This window comes from Panthera onca, chromosome A2 (assembly GCF_046562875.1).
Source record: "Panthera onca isolate mPanOnc1 chromosome A2, mPanOnc1 haplotype 2, whole genome shotgun sequence".
Lineage (NCBI taxonomy): Eukaryota > Metazoa > Chordata > Mammalia > Carnivora > Felidae > Panthera > Panthera onca.
The window spans coordinates 135,092,250-135,118,003 of NC_138340.1; the positions used below are offsets into that span (position 1 = coordinate 135,092,250).

The following is a 25,754-nucleotide window of genomic DNA, read 5'->3' on the forward strand; positions in this document are numbered from 1 at the left end:
ATTTTAAGTCGAGGTAGTACTGTAAATGACAGGTCTGGATCCATAGGCATAACAAAGATGGAGGATTATGTATAAATGGTACTGAAAGGCAATACTGATGTTAAAAGGAAACATGTAGCCATCGCTATTACAAAAAAAGAAAATAAATAATATTCACACTGGTTGTCTTTTGGAAAATTGATATGCAGGATAAAGCTTAAGAATGTAGGCAAATTTCAGGGTACGTCGGTGGCTCAATACTTAACTGACTGACTCTTGATTCCAGTTGAGGTCATGATCTCACAGTTTGTGGGACTGAGCCCCACTTAGGGCTCTGCATTGACAATGTGGAGCCTGCTTGGGATTCTGTCTTTCCCTCTCTCTGCCCCTCCCCTGCTTGTGCATGTATGCATGTTCTCAAATAAGTAAACATTAAAAAAAAGAATTTAGGCCTCTTTTCAGATTGTATTCCTAAGTTTGTTTTCTATTCAAAAGGGTGCCTTGTTTGTCACTGATTTGTTGGAGTATTAGTCATCTCAGGCTGCCATCATAGACTGAGTGGCCTAAACAGCAGAGATTTTTTCTCACAGTATGGAGTTTGGGAATTCCAAGCTCAACATACTGGGCCATTCACTTCCACGGTGAGGACTCTCTTCCTGGTTTTCAGACAACGGCCTTCTTGCTGTCTCTTCACGTGACAGAGAGAGAGAGGGAGAGGGAAGGAAGGAGGGAGAGAGGTTGAGAGAGGGAGAGAGAAAGCTGCCTGATGTCTCTTTTTCTAAGGGCACTAATCCCATCATGAAGACTCCATTCTTAGGACCTCATCTAAACCTAATTACCCCCAAAGCCCCATCTTTAAATACTTTCACATTGAGGGTAAGGGCTTCAACATATGAATTTCGGGGGGGGGGGGGGGCGGCAGTTCAGTCCATAGCAGATGGTAAGTAATCTTGCCAACAGTGACCCTATCTTACTCTTGCTTAGCCTTCAAGCAGGGAGCTCATTCTAATTATACATGTACTGCCATGGAGATCAGAATCAGTATTGGTTCATTAAAGCTGGTAGCTTGTTAATGGTTTGCTCATTGTGATATGAAATTCAGTCACATTTTCATAGTAATCTATGGGATTTATTTCAATGAGTTAGCCTTCTATTAGAATGCCAAGCAACAATAGCAGTTCAGTTTATGTGTTTAATTATTCTCTTTTCCTCTTCTAGAGCATTAACATATTTTATATGTGCTAAATTTTCTAGGATATGATAAATTTTTGAGATCTCCTCAAAAGATATAATTATAATAGTTTGTCATAGGTAAATTAAGTTCAGATTCTTTGTAGGGACAAAGTGAATGTAATTTTGTATTCTGTATACATTGAATAGGCATCAGGACAAGAGACAAAGGAAGAAATGGAATATCCTGAGTTTAGCCAGCACTCCCTGTAACCAAGCTAGTTTGATTTTTCTGTGCCAAAGTAATGGGTTAGTTCAGTCACTTCAGTTAGAGATCTTGGTGCCTTAATCTTCCACACAGACAGTCAGATAGGGTGGAGCACAAAATGCTGGGAACTTTCTTTTAGTTTTTAACATCTTTCAAGAGGAAGAAAAGAAAAAGTTAAGAAATTATTTGGCTTTAACTTTGCTGAGACTCTCTAATGAATCTATATCTAATGATATTTTAAAATACTGATTTTTTTTTTTTTAGCATACTCTGATAGGGGCATTGTCCTGTAAATGGAAAAATATCTCAATCAAAATAAAAAATAACTGAATGTAGAATCTTAAGTGTTTGTTTTTGTTTTTAATTTCACTCAGTTCTCTTTTAAAGTTCTAGGCAGAATTAAATAAGAAAGAAAATGTGGGCAATAAGGTTCTTTTTATAATGTCAGTGATGATTTTATATAAATGATAAAATACAGCTCCAATTTCTTCTCTTTTCTTTTCCTTTCCTTTCTTTTCTTTTCTTTTTTTTAATTTTTTTTTAATTTTTTTTTTTTTTTTTTTTTTTTTTTTTTTGCTTTAAGCCCAGGACAAAGATAAAAAGTTTTCAGAATGATAAAGCTTGTGTTTCCATTCACTGTGTTTCATTCAGTTGAGAGGTAGTAGAGGAAGATATTTAATTTTACATTTGTGTGAAATAATTACATCTGTTGCTTTCATGGTTTCTTTTTTCTACAGAGGCCTAGTTTACTACACAGTATAACTCAGAAAATACTTGTAAAACTGTTATCCTTTGGTGTCTCCTTCACCCATGGGACATAATTTTATACCTGTGTGTGCCATTTACAGCAATTTCCAATAGGTATTATTTATAACAGTTTCTATCACTGTGTGTAAGATTTGAAGTATACTAATTTGCAGAACATTAAAATCCCTATCCAGGGAAATAGATTTCCTCATATTTATTTAGTAATTAACATAGCTATGACATAATATAACATTAAAGATGTTTTTTGTTTTGTTATCTTGGGTTTTTAAACTTTTTTTATTAAAAAAAATTTTTAGTGCTTATTCATTTTTGAGAGAGAAATATAGCATGAACAGGGGAGGGCAGATTGAGAAGGAGACACAGAATTGGAAGCAGGCTCCAGGCTCTGAGCTGTCAGCACAGAGTCAGATGTAGGGCTTGAACCCACAAACTGTGAGATCACGATCTGAGCTGAAGTCAGACGCAACCGACTGAGCCATCCAGGTGCCCCTACCTTGGCTTTTTAATATGGTATTTTACTAAACTGTAAAACAAAATTTATTTAGTTCTATTGAAGATAAAAGTTTATGGGACAGTGTACATGCAAAAGGTTTTTTTTTTCTTTTTCATTATCTGCCTCAACATACTGGTAAATAAACACATATCCCTTTGCTTTTCCTAGTTAACACTTTCTTAGAACATTTTTAACAAGAAATGTGATATAATTATCATAAAAAGTCAGCAAAAACATTAATGAAATATCAAGGTAATTAAAAAACTACTTTCCTATAGGCTTCTGTCAGGGGCTTACAGAAAGGTCTCAGAAGAATTTGCTTTTTTTTTCACAGCTATTTAATTAACTTGAGAAAAGTCCCAAGTGTACCCTTAATACAAATATGTTTCACAAAAGGTGGTGGCTCTAAATATGTACAGGAGTGTCTTCACCAGTGGCAAGACCAAAATGCTATGTTTTTCAGGTGCAATTTGGGTATAATTTATTAATTTCAGCAGAAGTTTAAGCATATAAACAGGATAGTTTCATTATGAACTTTGCCAGGGTATCTCCTAAAATCAATCCTTGTATTGGTTGCTTCATAAGGTGAGTATATTCCTTGGCCCAGGCTTCTTTAGGGAAAAGATTTCTTTAAGTAACATTTGCTCCCCAGAGATACGTTTATGGGAGAGGACTTTTATCTGCAACAACTCTAAGGGTTTCCTTGCAAATAAGTGCCATGGAACAGAAGTAGATGGGTCCCTGCTATATGTACTTTACAGGCTAGAGTATATTGAAGAAGCTTAACACATGTTCATGAAAGCAAAGCAAAACAAAACAAAACACAACTGGACCTTAAGGAAGAACAAATGAGTAATCACAATCTGTATTTTGTTTTTGTTTTCAGTCTCTTAAATTGACTAGCACCTATAGAGCATTCTTCCTGATTGATACTCCAGAGGCATTCTCACATGTATTGTTAGTTAAGTGTTAGAGTAACCTTGTGAGGTATACTAATAAGGAACCCAAGTTCAAGGGGTAGTTTTTGCCAAGATTCCATAGCTGGTTGGGAGTAGAACTAGGAATTTGAGGGCCTTTTCATTCTAGTTGGTTGGCTACACTTCTATTTTTTTTAATTATTATTTTTTTGCATTTTATTTATTTTTGATACAGAGTGTAAGTGGGGGAGGGACAGAGAGACAGAGACACAGAATCTAAAGCAGGCTTCAGGCTCAGAGCTGTCAGCACAGAGCACGACGCGGGCTTGAACTCACAAACCGTGAGATCGTGACCTGAGCTGAAGTCAGATGCTTAACCGACTGAGCCACCCAGATGCCCCTGGTTATGCTTCTGTACTGTGTTCACTCTTCCTTTTGGTGTTCTATCCAGTGCAGGCTGCATATGTAGAACAGAAGAGAAGGAATTCTGCTGAAAATCCTTGTTTTCTTTTCTGTGTGCCTCAGCCCAGTCAAAATTAGTGGGATTTCTACCACAGTGTAGTCTAAGTCACCATTATTTTTCCTCTGGAATGCAGCAGTAGCCTTCTGACTGCATGTCCCCTCACAGCAGCCAGGGATCCTTCTGAAATATAATTTGGGTCATGTCACCCTTCTGCTGAAAGCCTTCAGTGATTTTCCATTGTACTTAAAATAAAATCTAAAATACTTATTTTGGTCTACAAGACACAGCATATTCTGGCTCCTGCTTATTTTTTCTTCACTTGTTTAGTGTCCTCTAACCATACACATTTTCTGGAATGCTTCAAGCTGTTCCTTGCCTTAAGACCTTGTCACACTTTTGTCTGTAGGTTCTTTCTACTTTCAACTGATTGATCCTTCAGTGTTTAGCCCAAGTGTCATTTCCTGAAGAGATACCTTTTCTAACCTCCTGATCTAAGCCCTCCCATTTTATTCATTTTCTTTCTTTCTCTTGGCATTTATAATCAGCCTTTATATTCACTTAATAAGTAACATTTGTAGAGCCCTTGCAGTGTGCCAATCACTGAGTACTACCTTTAGCCTTGTTGGTAGATGAAAGAAGTAAGATACTTTCCCAGATTATAGTAAGTAGTGAGCCAGGATTTAAATCCAGACTTTGTTCGTAAGGCTGTAAATTCTAGGAGGGCAAGAATCATGTCTGTTTGCTATATTCCCAGTGCCTGGATTATAGAAGGCCCTCAGCAGTTGAACAAATGAATCCTGGCAAGGACTTGTTTTCATAAGAGCATTATTGAAATGTAGTTAGCATACATAAAATCTACCCTTTTAAAGTATGCAATTCAGTGGTTTTTAGTATTTCCAGAGTTGTGCAACCATCACCACTATCTAATTTTAGAATGTTTGCATCATTCCTGAAAGAAACCCTGTACCCATTAACAGTCACTTCTCATTTCCCCCTTCCCCATTCCCTGGAAACCACTAATCTGCTTTCTGTCTCAATGGATTTTCTTATTCTGAAAATTTCATGTAAATAGAATCATACAACATATGGCCTTTTGTGGATGGCTTTTTTCATTTAGCATAATGTTTTCAAGGTCCACCCGTGTTGTGGCATGTGTCTGTGCTCCATTCTTTATTATTGCTGAATATGATTCTCTTATATGGATATACTGCTTATTATTTATCCATTCATCATTTAATGGGGATTTGAGTTGTTTCTACTTTTTGGCTTTATGATTAATACTGCTGTGAACATTTGTGTACAAATTTTTGTGGGGATCTTTGTTTTCAATTCTCATGAGTATATACTTAGGAGTGGAATTGCTGGGTCATGTAGTAACTATGTTTAACATTTTGAAGAACTGAGAAGCTATTTTCTAGAGTGACACAGTGACTAAGACATGTCAAAGAGAACTAGAGCTTGATAGCTGTTTAAGGAGTAAAAACAAACTTTTTTTCAGGACTATTGTGATAAGGGAAAGAGACCTCAGTATACAACTGAGTTCAATTCTTTTTTTTTAATGTTTATTTATTTATTTTAAGGGAGGGAGAGAGGGCACAGAAGGAGAGGGAGGAGGGAGGGAGGGAGAGAGAGAGAGAGAGAGAGAGAGAGAGAGGGAGAATATCTTACGCAGGCTCCAGGTTCAGTGCAGAGCCTGACTTGGGGCTCCATCCCACAAACTGTGAGATTATTACCTGAGCTGAAATCAAGAGTCAGATGCTTAATTGACTGAAGCATCAAAGCGCCCAGAACTGAGCTCAGTTCTGAGTACAACAAAGAAAAGTGGGGATTTATAGCTAAGGAGCAGGATAGCGGTAGAAGGGAATGGATGGGTGGAAACTTACTAAGAGGGTAGGTTATCGTTGCTAAACTGACCTAAGAGAATTCTTGCTGAAGGCAGGCCAGAGTGATACTACTTGGGGGATGGTGGAGGATGAGGAATTGGGTCACATATTGAGGACGATCAGATATCAAGGGTGGGGGATTCTGGCTAAACCTACTTAACAGGATTCTTGCTACAATTGGGCAATGCAAAGAGAGACATGCAAGTCCAGAAGTCAAGGCCCAGTTGGGAAGAGGATTCAGAAGAGCCTGATTAAAGTTTGGTCGAAGAGAAACTTGTCAGACCCTTAACCAATAATTCATATATTACCTTTCTAGTGCTTTTCCTCAACTGTATTAGCAAGGAGGCTTCCAATAAATTCTCTTAAATTCCCTTAAATTCTATGCAGTGATATTTCATTCTGGATCCAACAGATATTTATTGGCACGCTGTTGGCTGAGCTGGGATACAGTGTATGGAGTATTTTCTTGAAGCTGGTTAAGCTGCTTAATTTTCTATTTTGTGCTTCCAAATATAATCTTTATTTTGTTTTTAGATCTGTATGGGAAGATTTAGCAAGTCTGATAGTTTAGGTCTGTTTGGAAATCTCATTTATGCTATAAAGAGTGAAAGGCAACACCATATATTATTATAGGATTCACAGTTTAGGACACTCGTCTCATTTAAGTAAATTACTGTTCCCACCATAAATGCACATTTTAAGCATGATGAGTATCTTTTATTTCTTCCTTTTCCTTTTTTACTATTCTTCCCTTTTATAAAAAGCATTTTCTTTCTATGCCTCAGGGTGGGTGATGGCTCTGATTCAGTACTAAATTGTTTTTATTACTAATATTAATTTATTCCACTTAATGCAACAGTCTTAGAGTAGGTTCTTTATGAATGAACCAGCAATTGCTAAGAATCATTTTAACTTTCTTATAAATTGTTTCATCCTATGTTTTTTCTGCTTTACTACCACCCGTCTATATCATGTCACGTTATCTTCAATTAGTGCATATTCAAATTTATTCTGAGAATTTAGCCGTGCTCCTGAAAGTAATTGGCTGTACTGGGGAGTTGGGAACCCAGAGTTATGACTCAGAAAACTGAAGGCCTTCTCTGAGTGACTCCAGCACAGCTTCCTAAACTTCACCCTGGTTAACTGCAGCCTTTTCTGTGTGGTGAGTAACTAAGCTGTGCCAGCTCCCATTGTAATAATTATAATTGCTTGGGTTGCATTAATATTCATGGCACATGCCTCTCACCTTATGTGGCACTCATTCTCTGTGTCTTTGACTAATGTACCATTTTGCCTTTCACTTTGGCATGGGGTAGATTTTAGAGGATGTAAAGCAGGGAGCAGCTGAGGGGAGAATGAATACCCAGAACCCAGTGCCAGGATTAACATACTGATGTAGATATTCTGAGAAGGGAGCTTTTGAGACAGGTTAAAAGGAAATGCCAAGTGGAGCTGACGCCGACCTTGCCCTGGCACGTGATATTAATCAAGGAGGTGCTTGGCTTCGCTGTGCTGCTACATTTTGTTCTCTGGTTGCCAGCTGCCTCAAGCCAGCTGCTTAGGCACAGCTAAAATAAAGGCAAGGAAATTTTCACTATACATTTTATATTTGAGAATCTGACAGCTATTTCTGAAGTTTAGAATGTTGGCAGTAGCATAGGGATGAAAGCTAATACCTTCAAGATCTGAAAGAAAATAGCTTATTCTTCTAGTTTCTGCAGAATTTTTTTTTTAATGTTTGTTTATTTTTGAGAGAGAGAGACAGAGTGCAAGCAGGGCAGGGGCAGAGAGAGAGAGGGAGACACAGAATCCGAAGCAGGCTCCAGGCTCTGAGCTGTCAGCGCAGAGCCCGACGTGGGGCTTGAACTCACAAACTGCGAGATCATGACCTGAGCTAAAGTTGGGCACTTAATCGACTGAGCCACCCAGGCACCCCCAGAATTATTTTTAAAAGTTTTTAACTTCTCTCTTTGGGTACTTTTCAGGAAAAAAGGAAAAAAAATTTTCATTTTCACTTTTGTGAAATGTGATTAGATATAATTGAATCTTAGTTAAGTACATTGCAAAAGTGAATGGGCAGTATAGCTATGTAATGTTTTGTGGATTTATTTATTTTTAAATATTTTACTTTTAAGTAACCTCTACACCCAGTGTGGGGCTCGAACCCACGACCTGGAGGTCCAGAGTCGAATCCTCCTCCAACCGAGCCAACCAGGTACCCCTAAAGTTTTGTGGATTTAGAAACATAGAAAGAAGTACCTACTGGAATTTAAATGTCATCACACAGTGGACCTTCCAAGTAAACACTTTTGTGTAATTAAACCCTTCTCTTCCACTACCAGCTTGCCCATTTCATCCTAAACTTGATGTCTAGCAATAGACAATACTACTTATTTTTGTATTCTTTTGATTCATTATTATTATTGAAAGACTCCCCAACTTGTTCTTTCTCTGGAATCTTTGGATGCTCACTGAGAGACACAAGTCTATGAGAGCGTCAGAATTGACATGAACCCCCTAGGTGTATGAGGAAGTAGAGTTTGGCTCTGGGTTTTCAGGGTGCCCCTCCTGAGCTGTTGTCTTGCTATAGATTTTAGATTCTTCCCCTCTGTGAAGTGTTTCTCATTTTCTTTGTCTGAAACCCTAGAGACAGATATGGGAATGGATGCCCTAGGCAGGTGGGGCCACAGGCCAAAGCAGCTCACTGCTGCAACAGTGAAGTCCTTTGAGGTCAATTTTGCATCCTACCTTTTAGTATATCCAGATTATTTTAGTATCAAAATATTTAATTGTCATTTAATCATCAAATGAAATTGATGTCCTAGGATGGTATGGCATGCTTAAATTGGTGCTTCCTGATGTTTCATGCACCCCAGTTTGGAGAATTGTGGACTTAGTGTGACTTCGGAAAATTTTTTTACCTAATTCTTAGTCCTTTATTTGAAGTGGACCTGGTAGATACCAAGTATTTTCAGAGGATGTGGTGGTAGAATTTGGATAATTATTAACTTACTTCACCTGTCCAGTTCACAGTGTTGTGAATAGAAGTCAGACTGAAAGTCCAGAAGTCTAAGTTCTAGATTTGACTCACTATTAACTTGTGACATTGGATAGGCCCATTTTCTCATCAATAAAATGAGGGGATGAATCATAAGAGATAAAGAAGCGTTTTCCAAAATATGTTTTGTGGATTATTACTTTCTAAAGATATTTTAATGGTGGTTGTCAGGGGCTGGGAAGAGGGGAAAATGGGGAGTTGTGGTTTAATGTAGCTTTAGAGTTTCAGTTTCGCAAGATGAAAAGTTCTGGAGGTTTGTTGCACAACAGTGTGAACGTACTTAAAGCTACTGAACTATACACTTAAAAATGGTTAAGATAATAAATTTTTGCTATATATATTTTACCACAGTTGAAAAAAAAGTATTCCAAGAGCTCTATCTACCCTTAAATAAGCATAAATATATTAAATCCTTTTCCTGGAGAGTCACAGTGTATTCAGCATGTAGAAGCTTCTGAGAAACGCTGTACTAAAAAAAAATCTGTTTAACTTAAACCCAGTATTTCTCAAATTACCCCTACCCCAATTAAACTAACATCTCTTAATATCTTATGAAACTTACATTTGGAAGAGCCCCATTTAGAAAGAGGTAATCTGAGGTCTTTTCTAGGTCAGACATGTTGCCATTCTTCAAAGATGTCATATGATAATATGGGCTATTCAAAGTAAGGCCTAGATAGCACAATTGATAAAGATTAACTCAGGGCTTCCCAACCTTTTCCGCATCATGGCAGGCATAGAAAGTAATAATACTCAAGTAACACAGTGGGCTAAACAGATAAGGTGGCTCAGAGCTGGGAGTTAACCTAATCAGCATACCAGTTGGATAAAGATCTGGTAATGAGATCTGTAAAAAGTTAACATTGAACATGAAATGTCTTGTTCTTCAGATGTCATGTTCAGTTTGTGAAAGAGGTATTAAAGGCAAAATATACTAAGTTATGTTCCATTTGATTTTCCTTAAAAAAACATACTAAACTAAGTTCCATTTGCTTTTTCCTTGGCAACAGTTTCCACTTTAGGTAAACCAGAAACTCTCTTGATCTATGGTTATTACTGGCCTTTAGACCTAACTGGAAATCTCCAGTGGTGTGAGAGTGAGGATAAGAATTTTCTGGCAGGATAATACTCATCCACAGTTTACTTAATACACTTAAGTGACTAATTCAACAGTCACTTATTTTTAAAGTGAGAGCATATATACTAATGTTATGAGCAGAATAGTTTTTATTAATGGGAAAACATTTTTTTCAACCTCATATTTCCTAGAAGAATTATCTGGGGCAGTGATATGGATTGGATATGGGGAAGAAAATCATATTCATATCAGTGCACTCTTTTTTTTTTTTTTTTTTTTTTTTTGAGAGAGTGTGAGAGTAGGGGAGAGGGCAGAGAGAGAGAGAGAGAGAGAGAGAGAATATGAATCTTAAGTAGCTTCCATGCTCAGCACAGAGATCAACTGTGGTGGGCTCGATCCCATGACCCTGAACTGAAATCAAGAGCTGGATGCTCAACTGACTGAGCCACCCAGGCACCCCAGTGCGTTCTTAAATATGGTGTAGAGCCACCCAGGTGCCCTGGTGCTTTCAGTAAGTGAAAGCAATACTTCACATTAAGACCTCTTAACTGAAGTCATCCTCAGGCCTCACCCTCTACCCTATTCCCCTCAGTTGCTGTTATTCTACAATATTATATCTTCTGAATGGCTTACTTAAAAATTTTAGCCTGAAGGAAGAAAACTAAGAGAACAGGTTAGATTTGAAAATGGCCTACATCATTATTCATTTAGTGTTTCTCTTCAGCTCACCTGAAACAAAGATTAGTCATGATCTACTCAGTAATAGATGTTTTGATTTCAGAAATGCCAGATCTTCTCCAGATTATCTTTGCACATTTTCCCCTTAGAGTAACTCTTATTTTTGCCTTTATTCACTCTTTACTATTTTTCTAAGAATCCTGTTGGTTCAAGTTTTAAAACTAAACATAAAATTGCATCCATATTTAGAGGCAGGGGTCTACTGTGAAATCCCATTGACAACCTCTTCTGGGCTTTGGAGGCAGAAGTTTAATTACTACCTATTGGCTGAGTTTGATTTTACACTTCTTTTTTTTTTAATTTTTAATTTTTTAATGTTTATTTTCGAGAGAGAGACAGAGAGAGAGACAGAGAGAGAGACAGAGAGACAGAGAGACAGAGACAGAGCACGAGCAGGGGAGGGGCAGACAGAGAGGGAGACACAGAATCTAAAGCAGGCTCCAGGCTTTGAGCTGTCAGCACAGAGCCTGACACAGAGCTCTAACTCATGAAGTGTTAGCCAAAGTTGGATGCTCAACCTACTGAGCCACCCAGGCGCCCCGATTTTGCACTTCTTGAGACCTGGGCAGGCAGAGCTAATTCCTTCTGGCAAAGCAAGATACATGGGTAGGAGCCAGAATTGGGAAAGAGATGCAGCCACTGTAATTGGTCCAGCTTACGGGGTGGATGAAGGCAATGAAATGTTTTACATCAAGTCCAGAGTCCAGAGAGGTGCTCAGGCACTAAGGCACATGGTAGGCTATTGCAGAAGTGAGCTTCAGACTAAGAAAGGGAGAGCATAGTAACTAAAAATCATAGGCTAATGATTCTCAGAAGTCAAGGCAGGCTGTGCTGGCACCCACCAGGGAGCACTGAGACTGGCCTTCAGTTGTTGAAAACTAGGACTAAAGTGGGATGGAAAATTAGCAGGTTACTGGAATGAGACCTGGGGAGAAAAGCAGAAGAAATTCAGTAATAAACACTGGGAGAAATCAATCGGCTATTTAACTATATTGCTAGGCCTCCACACAGCCTAGTGTAGCATTTTAAATGAATGATGTAGGTCTGGATGTTCTGAAATAGAAAACTGTACAAGATATTAAGTGACAATGAAAATTATAGTATATTATATAACAGGTCTTTTTCTGGGGAAAAATATACTATCACAGTGAAAGGAACCTTGGGACGTGGTAAAGTAGAACTCTATTCAGATGAATGATACAGACACCTCAGGCATACTTTATGGAGACAGATACGTTGTTTGCCTTTTGTTTTCATTCTTCTGTCTCCCTAAGAATGTCTACAGTTATTGAATAATAACTGCCTAAAGTCGCCAAATGTCGTTGGTACTCCAGAAGAGAGGCAGAGTATCATGGAGGGTAGTGTGTAAGTGGTTAGGGGCACAAACTGGGTTTAAATCCTGCTTCTACCACTGACTACTTGTTTGAGTAAATCAGTTAACTTTTCTGTGCTTGTTCTACCCTCTGTCAAAGGGGAACAATAGTACTTTTTTCACACAGTAGTTATAAGGATTGGAAAATATTGTAAAATACATATGGCAGTATCTGGTTCAAAATAGGCTCCATACAAATGTTCGTTGAGCAAATAAAACACATCTTTTTGTCCACTTCTAGGAATCAGTCAGGAGCAAACCTCAGACTTTTCTATTTTTTGTAAATGTCTTTCTCTTAGGGCATTAAAATTTTCTTTTAAAAGTACTGTTTCATGCAGTATTGAAAAAATATATTTAAAATTCTTGTTAGATCACTGATTGGATTTTTTACCTTAATCCTTCTGAAATTAAGGGGGAAAAATCACACTAGTTACTTTAAGCTGGATGTTTTATGCATTTGTCCTCTAATGGTTTGGTGAGTATTGTTAGCATGATGTCTTATATACAGTTAATCTAGTATCTCTTTTGGATGGCTAGTCTTCATTCCCTCATGGATAGTGCTTTCACAGTTAGGAAAAATTAAACCACACAAAAACTATTTCTGGGCTCCTGCCACACCCACACCATGAGCTGGTCTGACAGAAGATAATGCAGTTTGCACCTTGTGAATAGCCAGCCCTGATAGGTACATGGAAAAGAAAAGTCATTAGATACCCTGCTGACTTCAAATAATGAAGTAGAGTGTTAGGCTTTTGTTGTAATAAGGCCTTGAGAGGCCTAGATCTTTGTAATGCCATCAGGTAAAGTTAAGGAAAACAGCACTAGATAATAAATAAACAATGGTGTTCTAGTTAGAGTCCCTGCAAAATTTGGAAATTTGGCTTCTCCTGACATAGTGAGCTATACTTAGCTGACACGTTTGTTTGTTGGTAAGTAGTGATTCTGTGGTGAGTAATGCTCTTTTTGTACTTGTACTCTTTTGGTACAGATGTACAATTTCATAGAATGATTTCAGGTTAATTAGCATTGCAGTGGAACTATGAGATGATATCACATTTTGGGTTATTGAATGAATTTAATAATTTTAAGTACAGTTATTTCATTCTTTCTAGTTTAATTCCAAGAAACTGAACACTTAAAAATTATTTCTTGGTGAAGGTGATACCAGTGGTATGCTCATATGGTGAAAATAGTTCTTTTTTTTTTTTTTTCTTTAAGTTTATTTATTTATATTGAGAGAGAGAGAGAGAGAGCATGAGCAGGGGAGGGTCGGGGAGAGAATCCCAAGCAGGCTCTGCGCTGTCAGTGCAGAGCCCAACACGGGCTTAATCTCATGAACCATGAGATCATGACCTGAGCCAAAACCAAGAGTTGGATACTTACCCGACTGAGCCACCCAGGCACGCTGGTGAAAATAATTCTTACCTCTTCTTAAGGATTTTCATGAAAAATAAAGATGAAGATAATTACTGTAAAACACATTGCAAATCTATTCAAATACATTCTATTCAAAAAAATTATACTGACTAGTATCCTTCATGTTTCTTAAGGATATAAGAACCCATAGTTTAAAGGTTTATAATTTTTTTTTTGAATATACTTTGTAATGTCCATTGAACTCATCATGGTGACAATTTTACTTTGCTCCATGGCAGAAGTTCTGGGAACTCTTTATTAGTGAAATGAGTCCTTTGGGATATGTGTTGCAAAGTTTGTAGTTTATAGCTTAAACTGTTTGCTGGATTTGTCATTAAAGATTTGTCATTTGTCTTAGAATTGAAAATGACCCTTAGGGTCCAAATGCTTCAATTTATTGATGAGAAGAATTAGCTCAGAGAGACATTAAGCTTTTGGCTCAAGAGAGAGCAAATCTGATCTCCAGATCTTTTCTAGGAAGAAGTGTTCCACTTTAGCTATAAGGAATGGAGGGACAGAAGGAAGAACTTTTAGTTGCAGTATGTTTATGTAAAGGTTTTATACAACACTGACATAGAATCCAAGCATAGTTTGTAGCTCCTTGATGTTGAGAAGGTACAACTTGGCATTTCAACAATTTAAAGGTAGAGTAGAAAAAATAAGAATTTCAAGAACTGTAATCATTCTTTTTACAACCTTAGTTTTAGGAGCATTGCTGATTAGATGTGTTAATTAATCTAGCCATCTGGTGACACAGATTAATTGCACTTATTGGGTTATTATATAAGCATTGTGAATACAAGTCATCATATTACTTTTATTCTTTCTAATGGAATTATGCTATTATCAACTTACTACCATGCAGTAATTCACATTATTTAAACAATGCTGCTTAAAGCCCATGGTGAAGCACTGAAATTCATGCCCATCTGGAAAAGCTGAATGCCAAGAAGGATGCTCTGCATCAGGGTCATTCCTACTGTTATAAAGCATGGAAAAGACTGTAACAACAAAGGGTCATGGTTGTATGAATGCCTTTATGGGTGATAAAGTTTGAATTAGCATATGCAGGGTATTCTAAGACAATTAATGTCCATTCTGTTAGTTAATTGGTTGGGGTGAATTCTTTCTTAGTGTTTCATTTGCCTTATAATTAGCTGTAGCTCAGCAATTAAATCATGTCACCAGCCCACTGTGATACTGAAGGATGGTGATAGTGCTTGGGTGGGTGGCACAGCTCCATGCAGACTGTGCATAGTAAATCAGACTTGCTGGCCTTTTTTTTTAGGTTTATTTATTTTTGAGAGAGAGAGAGAGAGAGAGAGAGAGAGACAGAGCATGAGCAGGGGAGGGGCAGAGAGAGAGGGAGACAGAATCCGAAGCAGGGTCCAGGCTCCAAGCTGTCAGCACAGAGCCCAACATGGGGCTCGAACTCACCAACTGTGAGGTCATGACCTGAGCTGAAGTCAGACACTTAACCGACTGAGCCACCCAGGTGCCCCCAAAGTTGCTAGCTTCTTAAATGGCTCTCCTTCTTGGGCTTAGGAACAGTCTTTTAAGTTAATCTGAGTGTTATCCATATACAGTCATAAATGTACTGAAATAAGTAATTCCATACAAGATTTTGACTGTAGTAAGACTGTAGCATTGTAAACGTTAGAAATCTGTGATGAGCACTGGGTGTTATATGTAAGTGATGAATCACTAAATTCTACTTCTGAAAACAATATTACATTATGAATTGACTAACTAGAATTTAAATACAAATTTGAAAAGAAATCATTGTCCTCATATACCATCTTTCTGAAACTGGAATTCAGATACATATAAACATATGTAACTTTTCCTGTTTATTTTTCCTAGAAAACTTCTTAAAGATAAGAGAGTTTTGTTGCTCTTGTTGCAATTAATCTGTCAACTTATCCTTAAATATCTCATTTTAAACCAAAATAAATTGAAATATTCTTCTAAAAATTCCCCTAAATTGCTGCTTTAGAAAATGTCTCATTCTTTGAAATAAAAAATAGATGTATTGGTTGTTTTTAAAATGTATTTTAATGTTTATTTACTTTTGAGAAAGAGACCGAGTGCAAGCCGGGAAAGGACAGAGAGAAGGAGACACAGAATCCGAAGCAGGCTACAGGCTCTGAGCTGTCCGCACAGAGCCCGATGTGGGGCTCCAATTCTGGAACCTTAAGATCATGCATGACCTGAGCTGAGGTCAGATGCTTAACTGACTTGAGCCACACAAGCACCCTGTTTTTAAATCTGTATATATGTTGATTGGTTACCAGAATAATACTCAGATGTGTAAAAGATTTCAGACTGTAGAGAATGTAAAAAGTGTAAAATGAAAGTTCCATGTAATCCCACCTTCAAAGATTATTATTTTATGATTTCTAGTTTTATATCATGCTTTGAAAATATTTTCTCCCCCATGATTAAAAATATGACATTGCAGGGGCACCTCAGTGGTTCAGTCAGTTAAGCATCCAACTCTTGATTTTATCTCAAGGCATGATCTTGCAGTTCATGATTTTGAGCCCCATGTTGGGCTCTGTGCTGATGCTGCCTGCTTGTGATTCTCTCTTTCTCCTTCTCTCTCTGCCTCTCCCCTGCTTGTGCTCTCTCTCTCAAAATAAAGGAACTTAAAAAAAAATTAGTAGAAAATTTCAAGTCTACAGTGAAGCCAAAAAAAAAAACAAACCACCTGTAATTCTCCCATTCAAAGGTGAGCACTATTGGAATGTTTGCTTTGTATCCTCCACGTTTCTTTCTGTGTTTAGAAACAGTACCTACATAGATAGTAAATATGTAATCTATGAATTTTTTAATAAAAGGTGTCAAACTATTAATAGTTATATAATCTGCTTCTTATACTAAAATGTGATGATCATTTTTTGTGTCATTATAATGTGATTTTTATTTTTTTATTTTAGAGAGAGAATGAGTAAGGGAGAGGGGCAGAGGGAGAGAAAGAGAATCTTAAGCAGGCTCCATACTCAGCACAGAGCCCAATATGGTGCTTGATCCCCTGACCCTGGGATCATGACCTGAGCCCAAATCGAGAGTCAGATGTTCAACCTGAGCCCCCCAGATGCCCCTATAGTGGTATTTTTTTTTAAATTTTTAAAAAAATGTTTGTTTGTTTATTATTATTTAAATTTATTTAATTTTATTTAAATTTATTTGATTTATTATTATTTAAATTTATTATTTAAATTTATTTAAATCATTTATTATTATTATTATTATTATTATTATTAATCCAAACGCTTTGGGATGCAGCGAAGGCAGCCCTGAGAGGAAAATACATTGCAATCCAGGCCTATCTCAAGAAACAAGAAAAATCCCAAATACAAAATCTAACAGCACACCTAAAGGAAATAGAAGCAGAACAGCAAAGACAGCCTAAACCCAGCAGAAGAAGAGAAATAATAAAGATCAGAGCAGAAATAAACAATATAGAATCTAAAAAAACTGTAGAGCAGATCAACGAAACCAAGAGTTGGTTTTTTGAAAAAATAAACAAAACTGACAAACCTCTAGCCAGGCTTCTCAAAAAGAAAAGGGAGATGACCCAAATAGATAAAATCATGAATGAAAATGGAATTATTACAACCAATCCCTCAGAGATACAAACAATTATCAGGGAATACTATGAAAAATTATATGCCAACAAATTGGACAACCTGGAAGAAATGGACAAATTCCTAAACACCCACACACTTCCAAAACTCAATCAGGAGGAAATAGAAAGCTTGAACAGACCCATAACCAGCGAAGAAATTGAATCGGTTATCAAAAATCTCCCAACAAATAAGAGTCCAGGACCAGATGGCTTCCCAGGGGAGTTCTGCCAGATGTTTAAAGCAGAAATAATACCTATCCTTCTCAAGCTATTCCAAGAAATAGAAAGGGAAGGAAAACTTTCAGACTCATTCTATGAAGCCAGTATTACTTTGATTCCTAAACCAGACAGAGACCCAGTAAAAACAGAGAACTACAAGCCAATATCCCTGATGAATATAGATGCAAAAATTCTCAACAAGATACTAGCAAATCGAATTCAACAGCATATAAAAAGAATTATTCACCATGATCAAGTGGGATTCATTCCTGGGATGCAGGGCTGGTTCAACATTTGCAAATCAATCAACGTGATACATCACATGAATAAAAGAAAAGATAAGAACCATATGATCCTGTCAATCGATGCAGAAAAGGCCTTTGACAAAATTCAGCACCCTTTCTTAATAAAAACCTTGAGAAAGTCAGGATAGAAGGAACATATGTAAACATCATAAAAGCCATTTATGAAAAGCCCACAGCTAACATCATCCTCAATGGGGAAAAACTGAGAGCTTTTTCCCTGAGATCAGGAACACGACAGGGATGCCCACTCTCACCGCTGTTGTTTAACATAGTGTTGGAAGTTCTAGCATCAGCAATCAGACAACAAAAGGAAATCAAAGGCATCAAAATTGGCAAAGATGAAGTCAAGCTTTCACTTTTTGCAGATGACATGATACTATACATGGAAAATCTGATAGACTCCACCAAAAGTCTGCTAGAACTGATACATGAATTCAGCAAAGTTGCAGGATACAAAATCAATGTACAGAAGTCAGTTGCATTCTTATACACTAACAATGAAGCAACAGAAAGACAAATAAAGACACTGATCCCATTCACAATTGCACCAAGAAGCATAAAATACCTAGGAATAAACCTAACCAAAGATGTAACAGATCTGTATGCTGAAAACTATAGAAAGCTTGTGAAGGTAATTGAAGAAGATATAAAGAAATGGAAAGACATTCCCTGCTCATGGATTGGAAGACTAAATATTGTCAAAATGTCAATACTACCCAAAGCTATCTACACATTCAATGTGATCCCAATCAAAATTGCACCAGCATTCTTCTCGAAACTAGAACAAGCAATCCTAAAATTCATATGGAACCACAAAAGGCCCCGAATAGCCAAAGTAATTTTGAAGAAGAAGACCAAAGCAGGAGGCATCACAATCCCAGACTTTAGCCTCTACTACAAAGCTGTCATCATCAAGACAGCATGGTATTGGCATAAAAACAGACACATAGACCAATGGAATAGAATAGAAACCCCAGAACTAGACCCACAAACGTATGGCCAACTCATCTTTGACAAAGCAGGAAAGAACATCCAATGGAAAAAAGACAGTCTCTTTAACAAATGGTGCTGGGAGAACTGGACAGCAACATGCAGAAGGTTGAAACTAGACCACTTTCTCACACCATTCACAAAAATAAACTCAAAATGGATAAAGGACCTGAATGTGAGACAGGAAACCATCAAAATCCTAGAGGAGAAAGCAGGAAAACACCTCTCTGACCTCAGCCATAGCAATTTCTTACTCGACACATCCCCAAAGGCAAGGGAATTAAAAGCAAAAATCAATTACTGGGACCTTATGAAGATAAAAAGCTTCTGCACAGCAAAGGAAACAACCAACAAAACTAAAAGGCAACCAACGGAATGGGAAAAGATATTTGCAAATGACATATCAGACAAAGGGCTAGTATCCAAAATCTATAAAGAGCTCACCAAACTCCACACCCAAAAAACAAATAACCCAGTGAAGAAATGGGCAGAAAACATGAATAGACACTTCTCTAAAGAAGCCATCCGGATGGCCAACAGGCACATGAGAAGATGCTCAACGTCGCTCCTTATCAGGGAAATACAAATCAAAACCACACTCAGATATCACCTCATGCCAGTCAGAGTGGCCAAAATGAACAAATCAGGAGACTATAGATGCTGGCAAGGATGTGGAGAAACGGGAACCCTCTTGCACTGTTGGTGGGAATGCAAATTGGTGCAGCCACTCTGGAAAACAGTGTGGAGGTTCCTCAGAAAATTAAAAATAGACCTACCCTATGACCCAGCAATAGCACTGCTAGGAATTTACCCAAGGGATACAGTAGTACTGATGCATAGGGGCACTTGTACCCCAATGTTTATAGCAGCACTCTCAACAATAGCCAAATCATGGAATAAGAGCCTAAATGTCCATCAACTGATGAATGGATAAAGAAATTGTGGTTTATATACACAATGGAGTACTACAGGGCAATGAGAAAGAACAAAATATGGCCCTTTGTAGCAACGTGGATGGAACTGGAGAGTGTGATGCTAAGTGAAATAAGCCATACAGAGAAAGACAGATACCATATGCTTTCACTCTTATGTGGATCCTGAGAAACTTAACAGAAACCCATGGAGGGGGGGAAGGAAAAAAAAAAAAGAGGTTAGAGTGGGAGAGAGCCAAAACATAAGAGACTCTTAAAAACTGAGAACAAACTGAGGGTTGATGGGGGGTGGGAGGGAGGGGAGGGTGGGTGATGGGTATTGAGGAGGGCACCTTTTGGGATGAGCACTGGGTGTTGTATAGAAACCAATTTGACAATAAATTTCATATACTGAAAAAAAAATAAAGATTAAAAAAATAAATAAAAAATAAAAAAATAAACCAAAAGAAAAAAAATGTTTGTTTGTTTGTTTGTTTGTTTATTTATTTATTTTTGAGAGAGAGAGACAGAGCATGAGCAGGGGAGGGGCAGAGAGAGGGAGACTCAGAATCCAAAGCAGGCTCCAGGCCTGAGCCATCAGCACAGAGTCCAACGCAGGACTCAAACTCACAAACCATGAGATTGTGACCTGAGCCAAAGTTGGATGCTCAACTGACTGAGCCACCCAGGTGCCCCTCTATAGTGTGATTTTTAATGGCTGCATACTGTTCTTTCATAATGGCATATAGTATTTAACCATTTTCTTAGATATTTAGTGTTTTGGGGTTTTTGCTTTTAAAATAATATATTTATAAATATAATTTGCCAAATATCCTGAAGAATAAATATATATAAAAATCCATTTTTATCTCCTTAGGATAAGTTCCTAGATGTGTGGTGATTTAAAAATAACAAAAATGTGCTAAATTCACATGTATAAACCTTCTAGAATGGACAAGTGAATGCACAGGTTTCATCATAGTTTTAGGATGATGTTAGCAAGTCAGTTAGAAAATTCCAGGAAATTTAAGGCTTTTAATTTATATAGATAATCTTCTAGATTTAATCATTCTGGGTTTTGGTGTTCAAATCCTGTAGTTAAATGTATAATCACCACATTTGTGCAAGGGAAGACTATGGTATATGTTTTAATACATTCTTCTTTATGTCCCTGGGTTTTATATCCATTGAATGTTTAGGACTGTGTATATCACACCAAATAAATTTAAAGTGAAAAAGAGCCAAACACAGGATTTATGGGATGCTTAGTTACAAGTATAACAAAGGGTATGGTGACTTTAGGATGCTTTAAATTTCTTTTTTGTTTTAGCAGACCTGACTGTAGGAGGAGAAAATATATTATTTTGTTTCAAAGTGAAAGAAAAAATAATTATAAGTTGAAAATATGAAAGGATACTACTTCAAGTGTTGATTAAAACAGTAATTATATTATTAGAATAGAACCAAAGTTTTGTTCATTAACAAACATTAACTGTACATTAACTGTACATAACTACTGTATGAAAAGCTGTTATTTGGTGTCCAACACAACCCTAGGATACATTAACTGTAATAACTACTGTATGAAAAGCTGTTATTTGGTGTCCAACACAACCCTAGGAGCCTGCCACTCCAATTAATCCTCACTAAGGCTAGGATAATAGTATATGTATGGTAGGCCTGAATACTTTGATTTTAGACATTAGACAGTGCTATCTCTTTCTGTGTAAAATATCTGGCCCTGATTTTATCTTGACCCATAGTAAGATAAAGGAACAAGATACAGAATAAAATAGAATACTGAATAGAATGCATCAGAATGTGCAGACATCATCCTTCATTGCTAATAATAGCCTTGAGGGAGAGTCAGTTATTTAACATGAGGTTTGTGTGGTAATGAATGGCTCAGCAATCAGCCACCATCCTCCCCTCACCCTCAACTCAGGAGGAAGTCATTGCTAGGCCTGCATGCCCTAGACTGAGGCTGTGGTTTGGGGCAGCCTCTTGCTCTCAGATCCCAGAGGTCTCCCTAAGCCCAGCCATAAGGCCTGGCTTTGAAGCCAGCACCAGATTGCCATTTCAGAAGAGGCAGTGAACTCTGGAAATCTCAAAAAGCAAATCTGAAGTGTAGACATTTCTCTTTGGTTTGTCTCCCCAAACGTAGGGTCAGTTATCTAAAAGAATGGTATGTCCCCAAGGAGAAAGAGCATAGGCTTTGGGATCAGGTAGAATTGTGTTCAAATTAAGGTTCAGCCGTTAATAGGGGTGTGTCCTTAGGTGAATCATTTAACCTCAATAAGCTTCAGTTTCATCTGTATAAAATGAGGGTAGTCAACTTTGCAGGGCTGTGGTGGGAATCAAATGATTAAAAACATGCATTAGGGGCTCCTGGGTGGTTCGGTCAGTTAAGAGTCCAGCTTTGGCTCAGGTCATGATCTTATGGTTCATTAGTTCCAGCCCCGCATCAGGCTCTGTGCTGACAGCTCAGAGCCTAGAACCTACTTTGGATTCTGTGTCTCCCTCTCTCTCTGCCCTTCCTTCACTCTTGCTCTCTCTCTCATAAATAAACATTAAAAATAAATAAAAATACAAATATGCACTAAACACCCAGACTAGTGCCTGACATGTAGTAGCCCTCTCCACAGTATTTGTTGAACTGAAACAAGTGTTTAAAAGTATGGCTTGATAAGACTTTTTTTTGTCCCTATAATGATGATGTTGGACATTTTGCAGATAATGATCTAAATGATATTGAAGGTGGTGCTTTTGCAAATCACTTACTGTACTTTCTTACTGAATAGTCATGTTATGTATTTTTTTATGCTGTAGTCTCTACATCTGTCAATTAGCATTATTTTATCTTAGCAAATTATTCCCAAGAGAAACTGCCTTTGCTGTTTTCATTAGCAGTGTGCTGCGTGTGCTAGTTTTTCTTTTTGTTTCCTTTTGTCAGTGCTGGGTTGGGGGCGTGGCATTTAAAATTTTTTTTTCTATATTTTTTAGAATGTTATGGGAAAACAACCTTGAAAATTAATCTACTTTTTTCTTTTAAAATGTATGTGTTTTTATGGTATCACGATGGTTGGCCTTTGAGTGGTAATACCGTTTGTAATACAGCTAGTCAGAGGTGCCTTCTGAGTTTGTGGACAGGATTTCTTGGTATGAGGTTGACTGACTCAGATCAGACCCAGAACATTGACCTCATTAACCTTGGTATGATCCAACTGGAGATAAACTGCTCTAAGGATCTGTGCATTAGACATTTGCTAATTAAAAAAAAAAAAATTACGTATGAATGGGTCATTCACAGTGAGTGGTGACAATGTCTGAAAACTATTTGAGATAGTAAGAATAGATTCAAAAGGGAGAGAAAGGCCATTTTAAGGGTTTGGGAGCATTTGTATTAGGGATGACACAGGGCATCTGGAAGTTAGATGCATCTTTTCATACATTATAAGAAAATTTCTTATTTCTATTTACTGTCAGTTTCTATTTACTGTCACCTATAGACCTTAGTTAGAGCTGGGTGCATTTGTGATTTACCACTTATAATTTGCTGCCAGTCCTGGACCTGGGGAGATAATTTTAGGTGCCCTCTGGAATAGTAACCAGTCATTTGATGCAAATGCAAAGCCAAGTCTAGCTACTGGAACTGAAAGTAATGAAGCCAGCCTTTGAACAATCAGGCCGTTGGAGCAGCTGAATACTTAAAGTATTGGTCTGTCTAATGGTTTCCCCTGTGGCTTCTTATCTCTGTTGGTTAGGCATCCTCACCTAGAAAGAGACAGCCTTAATACAGCTTCCAGCAGACCATCTGTTGTGGGACAGCTTTTCACTCAAAAGAGAAGTAAATTAGTCATTAAACTTTTGGAGACTGTCATGAAAATAAAAACCTAACTTAAAGTCAGATTTGAATTTTACTGCCCCATGGCTTAGAGTTGCTTCTTTGACTCAAACTATTGGCTTCCGTTGAGGCAAACTCTTCAGCTATATGTTAGCAGAAGGTTTCAAAACAAAGCAAGTAAATTAACAGAAAGTGCAAAAATCAGAATCAATAGAATAGAAAATAGATTTATTTTTATTTTGTATTTAATCTCACCTGATAAAACAGGAATATACGTATTCTTAAACTGTCAGGTTCAAAATGATGTCACTTAAGGTGCCATAATTCCCTCTAATTATTCTTTAAGATCTGCATAAAAAGAAGAATCTCTGGGAAAGTAAACACATTTCCAAAGAGTAATCTTACGTCTTTAAAAGTGAGGTATAAGAATGAGCCAGTATTGGATTTCTTAGGGTGGATCTTGTTGCAGTGGAATAAAGGCTTAAATGTTATTCCTTATTCACTTACTAGCTTGTACAGTGCTATTTATATTTTCTTTCTTTTTTCAATGTTTATTTATTTTGAGAGAGAGAGCATATGCAGGCTCAAGTGGAGAAGGGACAAAGAGAGAGACAGACAATCCCAAGCAGGCTCTGCACGGTCAGTGTGGAGCACCACATGGGGCTCCATCTCACGAACCTAAGATCACAACCTGAGGCAAAATCTAGAGGGGGAGGCTTAACTGCCTGAGCCACCCAGACGCCCTTTATATTTTCTTTTAATTTAAGTCACACTTAATGATACATTCTTTTCTTCTCTTTCCTGCCAGACTTCCTGTAGAAGTAGCCTGTGCTTGCTGCCATAATTCCTTACTACTCACTGTCTTTAATCACTTGCAGTTTGACTTTGGCCCCACTTCGCTGACATTCTCCAGAGTCTCGCCCTTTATGTCACATTGTTAAGACCCACATACTGTTGAATTTACCTCTGCAAATCTGATATGCCCAACCTCTCACCCTGGTGGTATCGCAGGAGCTCCCCTCTAAGGTTAGTGTCTGAGCTGTACATTTCCCACGTCACTTCATGATTTCTACATGTGTCTTATTCACATGGCTGTTCAGTGACTATTTTCGCACTGTCTCTATCGAAAGGTTGATTTTCTCGACCTGGCAGTTGAGCCAGCATAATCTCCCACTGCCGCTCTTTGTCCTACCTATACTATTCCAACCCAGTTCTTTTGTGTATGCTCTCATATCCATGTGGCATCTGTACTGTCTCTTTACTTCTCTCCAATCTCATGATAAAAGCTTATTCTTCTTTCAAAGCCCAGAAGGAAGGACATCTCATTTATTAAGTTTCTCTGATCCTTCTGACTAGAAGTAATATTTTCTTCCTCTAGATTTTATCTGTACCTCTCTTCTGACGTTTCATATTCCGTCCTGTGTTATTTGTGTGGGCATCTTATTTTACCTTCTCAAGGGGAGCATCAGTTTCATTATATCATTTCATTTACCAACTCCAGTGTCTGGTTCAATGTCTTGCACTTTTTGTAAGTTAATTACATTTTGGATAAATTAATGGCCTAGCTGGTATTAATACAGAGCACTTGCTGAGCAAGAATACAGGCGATTATACCTCCACGGACCAGGCTCTGTGGCGGTTGCCCTGGGGGGAGGGGTGGATGGGGGGGTGGATTGAGAATGCACAGTGAATGCTTCCCGATTAGAGGTGCCCGGGGCCTGGAGAGCCATGTCTCTGCAGGGCTTCTGTCTTTTGAAGTATAACTGAGCAAGTGTTGCTCCCCTAGAGACAGATATCTTTTTTCTTCCTTATGGTAAATACTTTATAAGAAACAGAAAGATTCAGGACGCCTGGGGGGGCTCAGTCGGTAGAGCATCTGACTTTGGTGCAGGTCATGGTCTCGCGGTTCGTGGGTTTGAGCATCGGGCTTTGTGCTGGCAGCTCAGAGCCTGGAACCTCCTTCAGATTCTGTGTTCAAATCTCTTTCTGTACCCCTCTCCCACTGCGCTCTCTGTCTCTCAAAAATAAATAAACATTAAAGAAAAAAAAAAGAAACAGCAAGGTTCATAAGATGATCTTCAACCTAAATTAAAACATATTTTAAATGGCTAAAGTTATAAGACTTATAACTAGCCACTCTCCTGTTCCTGACCAGTGTATAGTTCCTCATTATTAGCCTATTTGTAAATAAAAGCAAACAGATAATCAGATCTTGCTTCACTCGCCCTTGAGGGCTACTGAGGTTTATATG

At 37.7% G+C, this 25,754-nt stretch overlaps 1 protein-coding gene across 10 annotated transcripts in view; it reads left to right on the plus strand.

Annotated features, from left to right (window-relative positions):
• ST7 (suppression of tumorigenicity 7) overlaps positions 1-25,754 on the plus strand; it is a 268,935-nt gene that overhangs the window by 115,520 nt on the left and 127,661 nt on the right. The window contains exon 1 of one of the 10 annotated variants that reach the window (XM_078440219.2): positions 7,020-7,103. The exons of the other annotated variants lie outside the window; for them this stretch is intronic. The gene's annotated coding sequence lies outside the window, so the exon portion shown is untranslated. Of the gene's footprint in view, positions 1-7,019; positions 7,104-25,754 lie in introns of those variants that run through there. 10 annotated transcript variants of the gene reach the window in all.